The sequence below is a fragment of the Brassica napus genome, chromosome C8 (assembly GCF_020379485.1).
Source record: "Brassica napus cultivar Da-Ae chromosome C8, Da-Ae, whole genome shotgun sequence".
In the NCBI taxonomy this organism is placed as follows: domain Eukaryota; kingdom Viridiplantae; phylum Streptophyta; class Magnoliopsida; order Brassicales; family Brassicaceae; genus Brassica; species Brassica napus.
Window position 1 is genome coordinate 32,234,264 of NC_063451.1, and position 15,239 is coordinate 32,249,502.

Consider the following 15,239-nt stretch of genomic DNA (forward strand, 5'->3'; position numbering starts at 1 on the left):
TCCGAGATTTTGTACTCGAGGATATGCATTCACAACTCAGAAGAGGAGACGTTCGAGTACGACTTATGATGCTGGCGTTTGTTCTGCATCAGGAGATGATGTATACTACGGACACATACATGAGATTTTGGAAATCAAGTATTTGGGCATGGTTGGATTGCGCTGTACTGTTTTCTATTGTGATTGGCACGACAACACCCCAGATCGAGGTGTGAGAACAGATGCATTTGGTGTTACATCAGTAAATTCGAGGCGAAAGCTGCAATATTATGATCCTTTCATTCTTGCTTCCCAGGCCGATCAGGTAATTAAATGTTAATTATTCAGAATGATTCATCATCATGTGTATTAATTTATAATTTTTCTAAATGTTACAGGTTTGTTATATCAAGTACCCCCGGGTAAGGAACAGAGATGATCCATGGGTTACTGTTACAAGACTCAACCCGAGAGGCCGAGTTCAGGGAAGTTCTGAGCTGGAAGACCCACTACAACCAAGCACATCCGGCAACTGTAGTGCAGCAGAAGATTTAGCTGGAGTTGGCCTTGTAGTCGATTTAACCGACTTTGGAGAGGAAGCCGTCGTTCACGTAGAGGATGAACCAGTAATTGGAGAGTTTCACCAAGATCCAGATTCAGATTCATCTGGTGATGATGACTCGGAAACAGACTACCATTGAACTTATTTTTTTTTTTTTTAAGAAATACCGAGGAAATTCCGAGGAACACTTGATATAACCTCTTTCCTCGGATAATAGTTATTTGGTTTATCTAGCAAGGCAAAGCTGAATACGAATTAAAAGCTACACAAAACACAACCAAATAAAACAAAGAAACCATGTAAAAGAAATACGAACTCATAATTAAGAAACCTAAAAAAAAACTCAGTTCAAAATTAACAGAAAATAAGACCATAAAACGTTAGAATAGAAAAGAAAATAAAATAGCCGGTGATAGCTCCTACTCCTCGTCTCCTGCTCCAGATGTTCCTGCATCGTTGGGTCTCTTGGACCTCTTTCTTACCCTGTGTGTACCACTCGAACCCGAACCAGAGCTGGATGGAGAGTTGTCCCGATGAACTACATCATCCTTTTGGCAACGACACGGCCTGATACGTGAAATGGCAGCCCAGATCTTGTGTAGCATGTCGTTGTTTGTCTTTATGCTCTGATCTCTCCAATGTTGTTGCTGGCGCGAAGTGGCGTTCGGTGGAAGCTCTTGCAGCTTGTACTGGCTGGAGTCTGATGGGAGTAGCTGATGGGGTTGTGAATCATCTGGAATGGCTTGTGCAGCCTCATCTTGTCCTTCTTCATCAACCACGCCCTTGCCTTTGGTCTGATATTTTGGCGTGAAGAAGGATGGCTTGTCTACTAGTGCGGTAGCAGGGGGTAGGAACTCAACTGCAGCCTCTGAAAGTAGAGCAGTCAGGCCGATCTGAGGCAGGTGGCAGTAGAGTGTTTTCTTCGCTCGGTCCTGGAATACGTAGACGTAAGGACCATCCCGATCGATCCTCGAGTGGGGACCAGCTATGAACTCCTTACTTACTAGAGAAATGACATCCAGGTAGTTCCAAGCAATGTTGTTCGATCTGTCCAGTGCTACCTGGTGGTTCTCACAGTCTACACCCACATGTCTAAGGATCCGAGTAATCACTGCACCAAATCCACATGCATTGCTCTTGGATTTGGTTACTTTCCCCTTGTATCCTGCTAAGTTTGCGGCCAGCACCGCTCCCATGTTGAAGGCAGTAGCAGGTGGGAATGTAGAGTTTCCAAATGCCGGTAGCAAATGCCTCACACCTTGGTACAGGAGGCACAACTCCCATTGCGTGACTGATGCGGCTGTGGTTGTCCCGTATAGCAATGAGCCAATGAGGCGTGTCGCATATCTCAGTACTGGGCTCCGGATAAGTGACTCCTTTGCCTGAGAAGATCTATAAACCCCTGTGCCAATCGTTTCCCAGAAGTTCAACAGCTCTGAAGTCCAATAAAGACCATATGTCCTCTCCCCCGCACTCAATCCAAATAGTCCGCAGAGGTCTGTGAAAGATACCTCATAGTATACTTTCTGCACTACGAATGCCAGAAAACCTTCCTGATGGCTATCATCGGGACGGGTGACGTATGCGGATGCTATGAACTGGCGTACCAACTCCGGATAAGTGGGTTCCTTGAGGTTGCATAGTTGGCCTAGACCCATGTTCTGGAACAGTCCTTCAATGTCTGCTTTGATTCCCAATATTGTCATCGTCTCAGGACATGCTAGTTGTGTAGCCGGAACGGCTACCTTCTTCATGTTGTTGTAGTGGGTGGTATCAGACTTATCCCACTTCTTTGGCCTTTGCTTCTCCAGCTGTGACGAACCCGCTTCTTGTGTGTTTTTCTTTGCTGATGTTTTCGTGCGCTTCATTCTCTACAAAATAGAATCATTGCTCTCAACATGGTTATAATCAATTAAGAAGGCAAAGCTGAACATGAAAATGAAAAGCGAAATCGAGTTGTGATAAAAAAAAACGAAATTGAAAAAAATTCTCTATCCCTAAATCATCTCAAATCATGTTCCAAACTCGTTGATCACAGACAATTGTGTTCTATTCCATGTTTAAACATCTGTTTCATGCATATTTGATCAAGGAATCAACACGGAAATAAGAAATTCACAAAACCCAAAAAATTGCTCAAGAACACGATTTCAGAATGTGGAGATTCGCGGAGTATACCTGTCTTAGGGTGAAGACGAGTGTAGGAATCAGGTAGAGCTCGAAAAATCAAGTGGAATAGAGCCCAAAATTGTTCAAATCGGATGATTATAGAGAGAGAAGGGGGGGGGGCGAATTATAGGGGAAATCGGAGGGGATGAGAGTTCTAAGGTTTAGATCCAAAAAAGGTCGGGTTTTGCCTTATAATTCTGTTTTCCGAACACGCATCGATCGATGCGTTTTGTTTCTATAACGCATCGATCGATCACATTCTTACGGCCCGGGCCATCTTGGTAATCGATCGATGCGTTTTTGTTCTATAACGCATCGATCGATGCGTTTTTAAAAAAACATACAAGATTTTCCGAGGAAATTCCGAGGAACAATTCAGATTGTCGATCGATCGATGGGATACTCTCATCGATCGATCACAATCTTACGGCCCGGTCCATCCTAGTAATCGATCGATGCGTTTTTGTTCTATAACGCATCGATCGATGCATTTTAAAAAAAACATACAAGATTTTCCGAGGAAATTCCGAGGAACAATTCAGATTGTCGATAGATCGATGGGTTACTCTCATCGATCGATCACAATCTTACGGCCCCGTCCATCCTAGTAATCGATCGATGCGTTTTTGTTCTATAACGCATCGATCGATGCATTTTTAAAAAAACATACAAGATTTTCCGATGAAATTCCGAGGAACAATTCAGATTGTCGATAGATCGATGGGTTAATCTCATCGATCGATCACAATCTTACGGCCCGGTCCATCCTAGTAATCGATCGATGCGTTTTTGTTCTATAACGCATCGATCGATGCATTTTTAAAAAACATACAAGATTTTCCGAGGAAATTCCGAGGAACAATTCAGATTGTCGATAGATCGATGGGATACTCTCATCGATCGATCACAATCTTACGGCCCGGGCCATCTTAGTAATCGATCGATTTGTTTTTGTTCAAAAACGCATCGATCGATGCGTTTTTTTAAAAAAATTACGTTTTGAAACCCCAAACACTAGTTCGTCGGAATTTCCTCGGAATATTCCGAGGAAATTTCGAGGAAGAAGAGGGTTTCCTCGGAGTTCCCTCGGAATAATCCGAGGAAATTCCGAGGAAATAGGGTTTTTAAACCGAAAACAACGTTTTGCCGTTTGAATAACACCTATATAACCCTTATTAAGTGTCTTACGTTCATTATGAAGTCAAAAATTTGTTCCTTACCGTATAATTAACACTTTTCCGATTGTATGAACGAAATCTCGCAACATAAGAGAAACACTTATACCTTTTAACGAACGGTAAAGGGAATACTTTCAATTAGTTTTGAAATTTGTTATTTCATGGTTTATGCTCATGTATACAAAGAATCCTCAATGGTATGCATTACAATTGTATAAGAAATGAAATACGGCAAAAAAAATTGATGTTTTGAAACCCCAAACACTAGTTCCTCGGTATTTCCTCGGAATATTCCGAGGAAATTCCGACGGATATTTTACTATCTGTCGGAATTTCCTCGGAATATTTTCATTTTACCGGGCAAATATTTCGCGAAAATTGAAATTAGAATTCCGACGGAATTCCGACGGATAATGTCCGTCGGACCCTAGGTTTTATAACCACGAGCCCCTTCTTCTTCCCCATTTCTCTCTTCTTCCTCTGCGCGACTCCTCTCTTTCTCTCCGGCGATTTCCCCCTGAAATCCGACGATATCTCCGGCGATCTCCCTCTTCTCTTACACAAATCATGTAAGGACCCTATCCCACTCTCTTAGGTTCTATTTGTTAGGTTTTTGTGTAGTTTTGATAGATTTTTGTTAGGGTGATTGGTTAGGATTGTGATTTGGTTGTATAATAGGTTTAGAATTGTGATTTGGTTGAATAATTTGTTTTGTTGAATTGATTTAGAATTTTTTTATATTTTTTTTATTTTTTGTATTTATAAAATCGATTTTTGTATATAAAATCGATTTTTGTATTTTACAAAACGATTTTTCTATATAAATTCGATTTTTTGGATTTTACAAAAAAAATTTCTATATAAATTCGATTTTTTGGATTTTACAAAACATTTTAATTATTAAACAATTTTTATTTATTAAAACTATTTTTTGTTTATTAGAACTATTTTTATATATTTATTAAAAAATTTTAATATATATAAATCTTTTTCTGTGATTAAATTATTTGGGATTTTTTTTAATAAAAAAAATTAATTTATATATTTCTGTATTTATTAAATATATTTTTTTAATTTACAGGTCTCATGATGATCAGACCCGGCCTCGACAGCGTCGTGGTCGTGGTGGTACGGGGAGCCAGTCTCGGGATTCCAGCCATTTTCAGGATTCCCCTTCGCCCCACAGCTCCAACCATACATCTCCCTCTGCTGCACCCGCTCATGCTCCTCTCGCTCCCGCTGCTGCATCCGCTCCTGTTCCTCCGGGTCCTCCGGGAGTGATGAGGGTTGCGGAGTTGGTTCAACAGCCCGGTCGTGACCATCTTCCGTATCTCACTCCGTATCCACATGGACGGGGTCAAACATGGTAATTAAACATTTTTTTTTCTTTAAATTTGGATTCATTATTAACCGTTTGTTCTTTTAATAAGGTTCAACCGATCCGGGAACGGGATCAGCGCATGGATCAACCGTATGATGTACTCGGCCCTCGACAGTGGACATCCGACTTTCACTCACTTCCCAACCGACAAGCAGGTTCTGTGGTTTCGTCAGTTTGCGGTAAGTATTCTAATTTTTTACTTATATTTTTAATCTTTAATATAAATTTTCTACTAATTGTGTTTTTTTTTCAGCAAGAGTTCAACTGGAATTCCGATGAGACGCTCTTTATCTATCACCACTTCGTCCATAAAGTAATGGACAACTATGGGAAGCAGATCCACGAGTGGAAGAAGAAGTGGGAAATCAATAAGGTTCGATTTAATTTATTAAACAATTTTTTAATTTATTAAACTATTTTTTAATTTATTAAACTTTTTCTTTTTTTTTTAATTAAAAGGTCCCAAAGTCGATGAACGACACGGTCTGGAAGGAGTTGTGTGCGCATTGGGATAAGGAGGAGACGAAAGAAACTTCTTCCACCAACTCCACCAACCGCAGGAGCGACCGTAAAGGGAAGGGCATCTACAAGCATAACTTGGGTGCTCAATCTATTGCCACTCTCGGAGATCGCATGGTAAGTTCAACCGCTTTTTCTTCAATTATTTGAGTTTCAGAATTTAAATTTATTGTGCATTTCTTCTAATTTCTAATGTTTCTTTAATTTTATGTTTTTTTCAAGGCGGAAGAAAATGATGGCGAGCCGGTCGATGATCTCGCCCTAATGAGGAGGGCGTATACCAACAAGAAGACCGGCCAGATTGATGACGGTCTTGTGAGGGACGTGGTCGACCTGGTCCAAACTCAGGTGGTAGACGAAGTGTCTCAGCTTCAAACCGAGGATGACGCTTCGACGGCTTCGACCAACTTGTCCCGGTTTCGAATCAACGAAATCGTTGAATCCGTAAGTTCTTTTTTTTTTAAAGTTCAATTCATTTATTTCTTGGTTTAAATTTCTAAATTTGGCTTTTTTCTATTCAGTCGGTTCCAAAGAAGAAGGGACGTTTGTTCGGTTTGGGTCGTCGCACCCGGTCGGTTCCTCCTTCTTCTGCACCACCGCCCTTTGTTGATCCAGAAGTACTTACGGCTCAGTTGAAGGACAAAGATGATCGAATATCTTTGTTGGAGACCCAGATGGCGGCTCAACAGGCGGGCTATGAGGCACAGAGGAGGCTGAACCAGCAAATGATGGAGATGATGCAGAGGATGTACCCGAACGAGGTGTTCCCGGACGTGCCAGACCCGTAGTTTTTTTTTTCCCCAATCTCGGAATGTTTTATTTTTATTTGTGAAACTTTGAATATTAATTAGTATGATTTCAATTTTACTTTTAATTTCATATTTTCGAATTTAAATTTCAGAAATTTTATTTTTTCAAAAAAATTAATATTTTTTACATTCCGAGGAAATTAATTATATTTTTCACTAGATCGATCGATGCGTTTTTGAACAAAAACGCATCGATCGATCCGTTTTTTAAAAAAATATAGCGAGGGACATTTCCCTCGGAATTTTCCGAGGGACAACTCCCTCGGAAAATTCCGAGGAACGGATCCCTCGGAATATACCGACGGAACAGTTCCTCGGAATAAACCGAGGAAAAAGTCCGTCGGTATACTCTTATCGATCGATGTATATATGTCCAAACACGCATCGATCGATGAACTTCCGAGGAGTTATCCCGACGAAGTTCTACCTCGGTATATTCCGAGGACTTTTCTGACAAACAAGGGATCCTCGGAATTTCCTCGGAAATTTATTTCCTCGGAATTCCGTCGGAAAATTCCGAGGGATTTCAGAGGAAAAAAGAAATTCCGAGGAATTATTTCCGACGACGTGTTTCGTCGGAATTTCGTCGGAATAACGATATTCCGACGAAATTCCGACGATTTTTTCCCTCAGAATCCTTGATGTTTTCTTGTAGTGAGAGGTGCAGTAGGGGTGGATTTCTCCTGTATTGATAGCAATGAAGGGATTAAAAAAAAAAGAACTTGTCTCAATTGGAGATTTCAGAAAATTCATCGCCAACTCAAACGAGCAGGTACCGTTCATGCTTCCAACATTATTTAAGATCTATCTGAGTCCGAAAATTAGAATTATTAAATAGTTTATCTGTTGTTTCGGTGAAGACACAAGAAGCTGGATTTATTTGCAAAGCTCGGATTGTCGAGGTCCTGCAACAAAATGGATGGTCTTTTATCTTGCATTGGACGCAGCAGGAAGCTAGAGAAATCTGGCAGCTCTTTTCTTTGCAGCCGATGTGTTAATCCCAACGTCACCGGTGTGATCAGGTGCGAAGATTTCAAGCTCATGGATATGTAAGAGAAGATACGATCTTATAATTACGTTCAATAATATCAAATTATTTAACAGGTACCTTGTGGAACTGTCAGTTGATGATGGGAATGATAGTACGACTTTTGTGGTGTTTGAATGCTTAAGCTTACTAAGAAAGATGCAGCTTCTCTAGCTCTTGATGAGGTTTGTTATTTTTCTGAGCATCATTCGTCCACTGTTTGCAAATGTGACAATCGCTGAGCACCCCTCTAACCCTCTAACATACTGCAGGGTGAATGGTGGTGGCGGCCAGGAACTCCGTGAATGTCTTAAAGAACTTGCTGGGAAGGATTTTGTTTTCAAGATACATGTAACCCCATACAATTTCACCCCAATCACCACACCTTCCCCGTTTCTGCAATCAGCCCGTGGTATTATACTATATATGCTCAAAACGTTTTCATCTAACTCATGGTTTAAATAACAAATGTGTAACTGGCTTGCAGATTTTCAACACCACTGAAGGGAAAGGCGCTTACGCTTGTGCCAGCAACATGGGTGCAGCTGGAGGCAAAGAATGTGGACACAAACGCTCCCGATGAGTGAGTTTCAAAGCTGTCAACGTCAACCCCGCATAGCTTTCGTCATTTTAAAATTTCCTAAATTAATATGCTTTACCTATTTTGGACTTTTGCAATGTTTTTTGCATTTCCTTGAATTTTTTTTTTGTCCAGCCAATTACGGCATAGCAACTCCTATGAGGACTTTTGCAATGTTTTCGTATTTCCAGGTTTCGTTTTTTTTTGTCCAGCCAATTACGGCAATAGTAACTCTTATGAGGAGAACATTTTCTAAGTTTCAATATTAAAAATTCAGGGTCGACGTAATCTTTCGTATTCATGTTAACAAAATGCACAACTTCATGTTTAGATAGTAAAACATAGATCACGTAAACACAAGACTTTTTTTCATCAAAAACATAAAGGATTCTATTACAAAATTTTGAAGCTATAAAGTATTAAAAGCATTTTATTAATGAAACAAATTTAAAGGTTCAATCAGTTTATGAGTTTAGATTTACAAGCAATTTGCTGTCATTTAATTCAATGCTCCTATAACATTTTTTATTACACTAAGACTATACCAACAAATCAGTCGGGTCGACCTCCTATAACATTTTTTATTACACCACATACTGTGAACAACTCCGCACTTGCGGTGGGCTATATAATAGAGTTAGGAAAAACATATTTATAGAAAAATAAATGAACACAACAATTACTAACAAAACTTAATATAATTAAACACATTGAAAAAACAACCGAGAACATGTAATGAAGAATACATATCCTACAAAGAATCATAGGTCCATATTTGAACAACTAACTAAATAAGATGAAGAATACATACTTGCACAAAATGATTCTACATGAAAGAGCGTTAAAGAAAATTTACGTTGGTAAGAAACATTAGTTTTAAACAATATACATATAAATAAAACCCCATTAACTCACTATATATAATATATTATAAACACAAATCAAAACAATCAATGAAAATTAATACTCAGCATAATATTATTCCATAATAATTATCTGATGCTTCGAATGGTAATAAACGGAAATTGAAATACAAAAAACTTCATCCCACATATAAACTAAGCAAATATTAACGACTGATATATATGATTTCTAAGTTTGTTGGACTATAAAGCACGTTAATGGACTACTGTCATACTTGATATTACAACTACTAAAATTGCAATTAACTTTATAATTACTTCCCTCACACACATGAAAACACTCGGAAAAAAATGAAAATAAAGTAAGATATATATATATACACCACAACCCGCAAAAAAAGATGACAAAATCAGACAAACGGCAAACAGCTAATCCTAAACTCCGGATATGCCCTACGAACATTACAACAAAACAAACTCATCAACACAACACAACGTCACCATTTATACCCAAAATTACACACATAATGAAAGAACTTCTAAAAAAAATTCTCCAACAGCTACGTCAATCTTTTTTGAAACATACGACAATAAAATCACTCAAAGTCAACATCCCCGCGCTTGCGCGGGGCTCCACCCCTAGTATAGTTAAATTAGCAAGTTCTTGCCTCGTGCCCATCCTTTGACATCGCATAGAGACCATTGTTATGGGCTACATTATGGTTACTGGTTATCCTAACGGGCTTCGCCAAATATATTACATAAAGATTTAAAGACGTAATGCGATTCTTAATTGTTTGACCCAAAAACAGTGCATTTGTTGGAATCATACAATAAATTTCTATGAAGGTTTAGGAAAAATCATCATTAAGATCAAATGAGAAAAATAACATCCAAAAGATTTTATTGAACTAAGATTGCACTATAAATGATTTGAAGAATAAAGTGAATCTAAGAATCTATAAAATCCTTATAGGATGTACTCTAGATCCAAGAATGAAAAAAAAAAAATCATTTGCTAAAGAGAAGTATGCAAACTGCAGATCCAAGTATCTCCTTATTTATACAAGGATAAAGTCTAGGGTTTCCTAGTAGAATGTGCCTAATTCATTATTTCATGGGCCTAGTTGAAGGATCAAGATCCATCCCTAACAGTAAATCCCCAAGTTCGTAGAGAGAGATGAAATCGATCTCTGCGAATTTTACAAATATGGTTTATGAGACAATGAACTAGGCACATACCCATGTCGCAGAAGAATTGTCATGAACAAGTTGTCATGCTTAGGTTGCCATAAACGAAGTGTTATGGACGCACTGTCCCGGGCGAGCTGTCATCGACATACTTCTGATTCCAATCGGACTTCTTACTCCGGGGATGGTTGCGCGAACGATCTGTGTGGACAATGTTTTGAACCACCCGAACGAGTCGCCATGGATGAAGCGTCAATCGACAAACTGCCAAGGACAAGTCGCCATAGACATCATTATGAACGTAACCCCATGGACGAACCGTCACAATCAAATCGCCACGGGTGGACATGTCATTGCGGTATCACGTCATGCCCAAGACTCGCGAGCAATCCGAGTGACCGTGAGAGCGAGTCGACCGACTGCGAGATAGCAATCCGAGTAACTGTGAGAGAACGATCTGCGCCGAGTAACTGCGAGAGAGCAAGTCGAGTGACTGTGAGAGAGCAATCCGAGTGACTGTGAGAAAGTCATCAGCGCCGAGTAACCAAATTCTCGTGTTGAGATCGTTACACGCTGAGCAAGTTGTTGGCTTGTATGTCGTGAGGATGTGATGACGTTGAGAAGCGTTGGCGGCACTAGCACGACAAGCTTCCGACAAGCTCGTAGCTGAAAGCTCTTTTGTTTGTCGGCATAAGTCTTTAGTCGGCAAGAGGTTTTGGTCGGCATGAGCTTTTGACGAGCCGAGAAGAAGAAGACATAAAAGGAAGCTTGGGTTCTCTCGGCTCGACGATCTCTGGCTCACGAAAAGCATGATCATGATTAGATCGATATAGATCAAAAGAAATAACCAAGTTTTGTGTAATTGATAAGCAAGCTACATAACATATGAAGCACTTATCTTTGAGGAGTAGATGATGAGCTCGGTTTTGATGAGTTGGAGCTTTGTGCGACAAGATGATGAGACTAGGCTATGATAGTCTTTCGTTTGCCGGCATAAGCCTTTTAGTCAGCAAGAACTTTTGGTCGGCGTGAGCTTTTGGCCGGTCGTGAGCTTTTAGTCGGCAAGATCAAGTCTTCAGCTTTGACGAGATGGCGAGCTTGTGACCAGATGACAAGACGACCAGCTCATGACGAGATAGCCTTTGTCGTCGAGATAATGTCTTGAGCTTTCCGGAGATCAAGTCTTCAGCTTTGACGAGATCAAGTCTTCGGCTTTGACGAGATGGCGAGCTAGTGAAGAGATGACGAGCCTGTGATGAGATAGCCTTCATTGCCAAGATCAATATGAAGACTTTACGAAGAAATTTTCGAACTTTGGAATCGATGGTCCATCCCTTCAACCACCAGGAGACTCGTCTCTCCTCGTCGACGCTATATCGCAAAGCCTTTCGCCGTCTATAGCTTGTTTGAACCGCGCTAACATCACTACAAGAAAACACATGCTTAACGAGGAAATTTAACGAGGAAAAACAATCATCGTAAATTTACGTCGATTTTATGAAGAACTTACGTGGAAAACTAAAATCATCGTTATTTCCTCGTAACGTAACGACAAAAGTGTTTCGTCGTAAAGTGGATGTAATTTGACGAGTATTTTACGAGGAAAAACTATTTCCTCGTAAATACGACGTAAACTTTGCGTGTTATTTACGAGGAAATAGTTTACGTGTATTTAGCGAGGAAATTTTGAATCCACCATCTTTGTAGGTGTTACACGTTTTTTTTTTGCCACCTAATTAATTTTCGTCGTAAATTCATAGGAAAATTACAACTACCAGATTTGAAATTTCCTATAAATATGGATGTTTGAACATCATTTTAAACACACCAACAACAAAAAACGTGAAAGAAAAAAAATGGCTGGCTCCGAGACTATTTACGAGTTGCGGAAGTGGATGTATATGCATAAAGATGTTAACGGGAGAGTGACGAAAGAATACCTTGCGGGTCTGGAGACATTTATGCATCAAGCAGATTCAACACCGCTCGCCCAAGAAAGTGGTAAGATGTTCTGTCCTTCTCGGAAATGAAACAATTCGAAACTGGCAAACCGTGAAAATGTTTGGAAGCATTTAATAAATAGAGGTTTCACGCCAAATTACTATATTTGGTTTCAACATGGAGAATGTTTTAATTATGATCAGAATGAAGCTAGTAGTAGTAATAGCAATTTTCAGGAAAAAGAACCAGTTGATCATCATTTGCATAATGAACATAGTTACCATCAGGAGGAGATGGTAGATTATGATAGGGTTCATGATATGGTAGTTGATGCATTCGTAGCTCATGATGAAGATGAAGAACCTAATATAGATGCAAAAAAGTTTTACGAAATGTTAAACGCGGCGAATCAACCACTTTACAGTGGTTGTAGAGAAGGTTTCTCTAAATTGTCTCTAGCTGCTAGAATGATGAATATTAAAACTGATCACAATCTACCTGAAAGTTGCATGAACGAATGGGCGGACTTGTTTAAAGAGTATTTGCCGGAAGACAATGTGTCTGCTGATTCTTATTATGAGATTCAGAAACTGGTTTATAGTCTTGGGTTGCCTTCGGAGATGATAGATGTTTGCATCGACAACTGCATGATCTATTGGGGAGATGATGAGAAGCTAGAAGAATGTCGATTCTGCAAGAAGCCACGATTCAAGCCGCAAGGACGGGGACGTAATAGGGTACCGTACCAAAGGATGTGGTACCTACCAATTACAGACAGATTGAAAAGATTGTATCAATCAGAGCAGACTGCTGGAAAGATGAGATGGCATGCCGAGCATACTCAGACGGATGGTGAGATGACTCATCCATCAGATGCAAGAGCCTGGAAACATTTCAACAAAGTACATCCGGATTTCGCTAGCAATATCCGGAATGTGTATCTCGGACTATGCACAGATGGATTTAGTCCGTTCGGAATGTCAGGGAGACAATATTCATTGTGGCCAGTCTTTCTTACACCATACAACCTGCCACCGGAGATGTGCATGCAACGGGAGTTGCTATTCTTGACCATATTAATACCTGGTCCGAACCATCCAAAAAGGTCCCTGGATGTTTTCCTACAACCACTGATAAAAGAGTTGAAGGATTTGTGGTCAACAGGGGTGAGGACGTATGACTGTTCAACGAAGACGAATTTTACGATGCGAGCGATGCTTTTGTGGACCATAAGTGATTTTCCTGCCTATGGGATGTTGTCTGGATGGACTACACATGGGAGATTAGCTTGTCCATATTGTAATGGAACGACAGATGCGTTTCAACTGAAGAATGGTAGGAAGACAAGTTGGTTTGATTGTCACAGTCAATTTCTTCCCATTGGCCATCCTTACCGAAGAAACAAGAATTGGTTTAGGCACAAAAGGGTTGTGAGAGACACTCCTCCTCCATATCTAACTGGAGAACAAATTGAAGCGCAAATCGACTACTACGGAGCTAACGAAACAGTTCGTTGGGGTGGTAATTGGCATGTCCCTCGTAATATGCCTGATTCTTACGGTGTTCATCACAACTGGCACAAGAAGAGTATATTTTGGGAGTTGCCATATTGGAAGGATCTTCTTCTGCGCCACAACCTTGATGTGATACATATAGAGAAGAATTTCTTTGAGAACATCATGAATACAATATTGAGTGTCCCAGGGAAGACAAAAGACAACATAAAATCGAGGTTGGACTTGCCGGATATTTGCTCAAGAAGCGAGTTACATATTAAAAGCAATGGACAAGTTCCCGTTCCGATATTCAGATTATCTTCAGAAAAAAAGTCGGTGTTGTTCAACTGGGTGGCATCAGAAGTGAAGTTCCCTGATGGGTATGTTTCGAATCTCTCTAGATGTGTTGAAAAGGGTCAAAAGTTTTCCGGGATGAAGAGTCATGATTGTCATGTCTTTATGCAACGACTACTGCCCTTTGCATTTGCGGAGCTACTTCCAACAAACGTACATGAAGCACTTGCATGTACGTAGTGTATTATATCACAATAATTTACAAAATAATATATGACTAACAATGTGTTTAATTTTTTTTGGAATATAAAAGGCATTGGAGCATTTTTCAGGCATCTGAGCACACGCACTCTTAAAGAGGAAGTTGTGGAACAGTTTCAGGAGAACATTTTCATCTTATTGTGCAACTTGGAGAAGATATTTCCTCCCGAATTTTTTGACGTCATGGAGCATCTAGCTGTCCACCTCCCATATGAGGCATTGCTTCGTGGACATGTACATTACGGATTGATACAATACAGATGGATGTATCAGTATGAGCGAGCCATGAAATATTTGAAGGGAAAAGCAAAGAATCTCGCCAAAGTTGAAGGTTCTATAATTGATGGAAGTTTGACGGAAGAAGTTTCTCACTTCACATCGTACTACTTTGCGTCAAAAGTATGTACCTGGAGAAGAGCTCCAAGAAGATATGATGATGGTGGTGTTGCGCCAACATATGCAGTTGCTGGTGTTCCAGACATCTTTAGCCAGATTGGGCGACTCGGTGGGAAGTCTAAAGAGGTTTGGTGGTCGAGTGAACAAGACGCTCATAGTGCACACACCTATATTCTACTCGATTGCAAAGATCCAGTGATGCGTTATTTTGAAAGGTAACATATATTGACACTTCGAAACACATATAAGTATAATTAATTGTATAATTGCGAGAGATTCATTCCTATAAAATGTGATTTTACAGCCTATTTGTTTCTCAAGTCGAAGAAACATTTCCTGGTATATCCACAAGTGACGTAGACAAAAGGAAAGATCAACACTTTATTAAGTGGTTGCGGAATCAGGTATTAACTCAAACTCTTTTTTCATACATGATCTGTATTTCATTAACATTCTCTTTATTTTTGCAGGTTGATTATGACGACGATGCAGATTATCCTAAGTGGTTACACGAAGTAATTCAATCTCCACTTGTAAAGGTCACCACATCATAGATGTATTTCACACGAGGCTATACTTTTCACACATATGAG

General features: G+C 39.8%; 1 long non-coding RNA gene across 1 annotated transcript; it reads left to right on the forward strand.

Annotated features, from left to right (window-relative positions):
* Positions 1 to 7,386: 7,386 nt before the first annotated feature.
* Positions 7,387 to 8,476, forward strand: LOC106444535. Its single transcript, XR_002660971.2, has 4 exons — positions 7,387 to 7,619; positions 7,702 to 7,809; positions 7,897 to 8,036; positions 8,112 to 8,476. It is a non-coding gene; the product is annotated as an uncharacterized LOC106444535 (long non-coding RNA).
* Positions 8,477 to 15,239: the final 6,763 nt, after the last annotated feature.